Below are 3,745 nucleotides of genomic sequence, written 5' to 3'. Positions count from 1 at the left end.
GCCGCTGCGACTGGCTGGAAGTGCCTTGTGACGGTTGACACTCCGACAACAGCTGGAAGCATGAACGCCGGGCTTCCTGACTGGCTGCTGGTGTCGCGCGCCGGGCACTGACTGGCTGGTTGTATCAAGGACGGGCACCCCGATTGGCTGGAGGCGCAGCGCCAGCTGGAGTCCCAAATGGCTGGAAGCGCCGCGCTCTGGACATCCTGATTGGCTGGCGGCATGGACGACGGAGTTTTCGATTGGCTTGCAGAGCCACGCAGGCGCGGGGAAGGTTTTCCAATTGGCTGGCATTGCCGCTCACGCCCCCTTAGGCGTGACCTCCTAGTTGCCTTCTCCCTTGCACCGGGTGCACACGCGACTGAGGGTAGGGCAGAGGTGCTAGGTGGATGGGCAGAGAGTCCTCACTGTTCCAGGGCCTCACCATGGCCGGGCCATCTTAGGGCAAGCTCTAGGGTCAGGGTGCAGAGTCCTGCGTCCCCTGGGGCACAGGGTGTGCGGGAGCGGGTCCCTGCTGTCTTGTACCAAGGATGGCCATTGTCAGGTGCCCCGAGGCCCCCAGTCTGGGAGAAGCGTGCCTGGCCTTGGTTCCCCGTCAGGGACCCACTGTGCCCTTGGAAAATGCCTTCCACTCCCTGGGGTCCTTTCCGGCCCAGAGCAGCTGGGGCTTGCAGGACAGCGGGGGTCCTGGGTGGTGCAGGGGAGGCAGAGCCCTGCATGTGGAGGGGAGCGTCCTTGCTTGCAGCCTCGGGCCCCCGTTTGGAAGTGGATGGGGTGGACTGGACACCCCCCTTATGAGTGGACTGGGCTCCCCCAGGGCCAGTGGAGGGAAAGAGGGGTCAAGGGAGCCTTCCGACGTCCGTCTTATCTCTCCTGGAGCTTACAGCTACCCCTTCATTTCCCCCCTCAGCCCTGGGAGTCCTACTGCCTTGAGGACACCCACGCTCAGATGAGGGCTTTGTTTCTAGGTTCCTCGCCTAGGTCTGCAGTGCTAGTGCTGGCCATCAGGGGAGGCGGTGCCCATTGTGCTCAGAGGGGCAGCTGCAGCCAGAGAAACTCCCAGGGTCATTCTGGGTGTCCCCCTGCCTCCCACCCAACTTGCATCTCCTGTGAGCATCCATCTCCACAATGTGAGCTCCTCACAGGTGGGAAGGGGGATCTTCGATACTCTCATTTATTCATTCAGAAACTGTGCCTCGAGCACTCACCTGTGCAAGGGGCAAGTTAGGCCAGGGTGCAGTGCTGAAAATGACCTGCATGGGCCTTGCCCTCAGGAGCTCACCATCTGTAGGAGTGGATGGACAGAGCATAAAAGCAAATGCATGAGAAAAAAAAGAGCAGGTGCTCTAGTAAAATAAAGCAGGTGCTTGTGGTGAGAGGCGGAAGGGACAGAGTGAGGGAATCCTCAACACCTCAATGAAGTGGCTGCAAACAGAAAGGCAAAGAGTGAGGGAACCAGCCCTGCACAAGTCTGGGAACAGTTTTCCTGGGGGAAGCTCTACTGCATTGCAATCGTGTGTCATGCTATTTCATTGTTTTAACAGAAATTCCATAAGTCTATGACGTTGAGCATCTTTTACTCTGCTTCTTTGCTATCTGTATATCTTTGATAAGGTGTGTTTTCAGGTCTTTTGCCCATTTTTTATTTGGGTCGTTCATTTTCTTATTGTTGGATTTTAAGAGTTCTTTGTGTATTTTGGATAAGAGTCCTTTATTAGATGTGTCTTTGTAAATATTTTCTCCCAGTCTGTCTGTAACTTGTCGTTTCATTTCCTTGACATTGTCTTTAGCAAAATAAAAAAAAATTTATTTTAATGAAGTCAGCTTATCAATTATTTCCTTCATGGCTCATCCCTTTGATGTTGTATTTTAAAAGTCATTGCAAAGGCATAAGAATGATATAATGGACTTCGGGGACTCGGGGAAGGATGGGAGGGAAGTGAGAGATAAAAGACTACACACTGGGCGCAATGTACACTACTCTGGTGAGGGGTGCACCAGAATATCAGAAATCACCACTAAATAACTTTTCCATGCAACCAAACACTACTTGTCGTCCCAAAACAATTGAAATAAAAATAAAAATTAAAAAATCAGAGACTAGACAGAAAAAAAATAAAAATTAGTAAATTAGAATATCCTGGAACACAGTAATCAATATAAAAAATGAAAATAAAAAAAATCACTAAACCCAAGATCATCTAGATTTTCTCTTATTTTCTAGAAGTTTCATAGTGTTGTGTTTTACATTTAGGCCTTTGATCCACTTTGAGTTAATTTTAATGAAGAGTGTGAGATCTGTGTCTGGATTTATTTTTTTGCATGTGGATGTCCAACATCATTTGTTGAAAAGACTGAATGTTCTCCAGGGTATTGCCTTTGCTCCTTTGTCAAACATCAGCTTACTATATTTGTGGTGATCTATTTCTGTGCTATTTTGTTCCATTGATCCATTTGCCTGTTTCATAAATACCACACTGTCTTGATTACTGTAGTAGATTTCTTGTAAGTCTTGAGGTCAGGCAGTGTGAGTCCTCTAACTTTGTTCTTTTCCTTCAATATTGAGTTATCTATTCTGTGTCTTTTGCTTCTTCATATGAACTATAGATTCAGTTTGTCCACAAAATATCCACAAAATAATTTAGTAAAATTTTGATGGGATTACATTGAATGTTTAGATCAATTTGGGGAGAGCTGATGTCTTGACAATGTTGAGTCCTTGTATTCATGAACATGCAATATCACTCGATTTATTTATTTATTTTTACATCTTTCATCAGAGTTTTGTAGTTTTCCTATATAGGACTCATACATATTTTGTTAGATTTATACAGAAGTATTTCATTTTGGGGGGTGCTAATGTAAATGGTACTGTGCTTCTGATTTCAAATACCACTTATACCACTTGTTGAATTCTGGTATATAAGAAAGTAGTTGATTTTTGTATATTAATCTTGTCTTCTGCAACCTTGCTACAATTGCTTAGTAGTTTCAGAAGCTTTTCATCAATTCTTTGGAAATTAAGATAGCAAATAATGTCACCTGTGAACAAAGACAGTTTAATTTTTTTCTTCCCAAACTGTATATCCTTTTTTTTTTTTTTTTTTTTTGAGACAGAGTCTCACTCTGTCACCCAGGCTGGAGTGCAGTGGCAGGATCTCGGCTCACGGCAACCTCTGCCTCCTGGGTTCAAGTGATTCTCCTGCCTCAGCCTCATGAGTTGCTGGGATTACAGGCATGCATCACCATGCCTGGCTAATTTTTATGTTTTTAGTAGAGATGGGGTTTCACCTTGTTGGTCAGGCTGGTCTCAAACTCCTGACCTCATGATCCACCCTCCTTGGCCTCCCAAAGTGCTGGGATTACAGGCATGAGCCACTGCACCCAGCCTGTATACCTTTTAGTTCCTTTTTTTGTCTTATTATATTAGTTAGGATGTCCAGTACAGTGTTGAGAAGGAGTGGTGAGGGGACATTTTTTGCCTTTTCCTGGTAGGAGTGCTTTTTAACAGTACAGTTTCCCCATATGTGCCCTATTGAATCAGAAAGTTATGGTGGGTGTTTGGGACCTTTGGTCTAGAAGATTTCTAATGGCCTCATTGACAGATGCATTTGTATGTTAAGGTATAACTTCACACTCAAAATACTTTTGTCTTTGTTATGGCATTCTGCTATAGCTGCTAAGATGCTGAGGCTTAAGAAATTCTTCATGAACACTTATTACCTCCTTCTCAGCTATTGTCTTT

The sequence above is a fragment of the Pongo pygmaeus genome, chromosome 8 (assembly GCF_028885625.2).
Source record: "Pongo pygmaeus isolate AG05252 chromosome 8, NHGRI_mPonPyg2-v2.0_pri, whole genome shotgun sequence".
Lineage (NCBI taxonomy): Eukaryota > Metazoa > Chordata > Mammalia > Primates > Hominidae > Pongo > Pongo pygmaeus.
The sequence above is the reverse complement of the archived record's forward strand: the minus strand, read 5'-3'. Positions refer to the sequence as shown.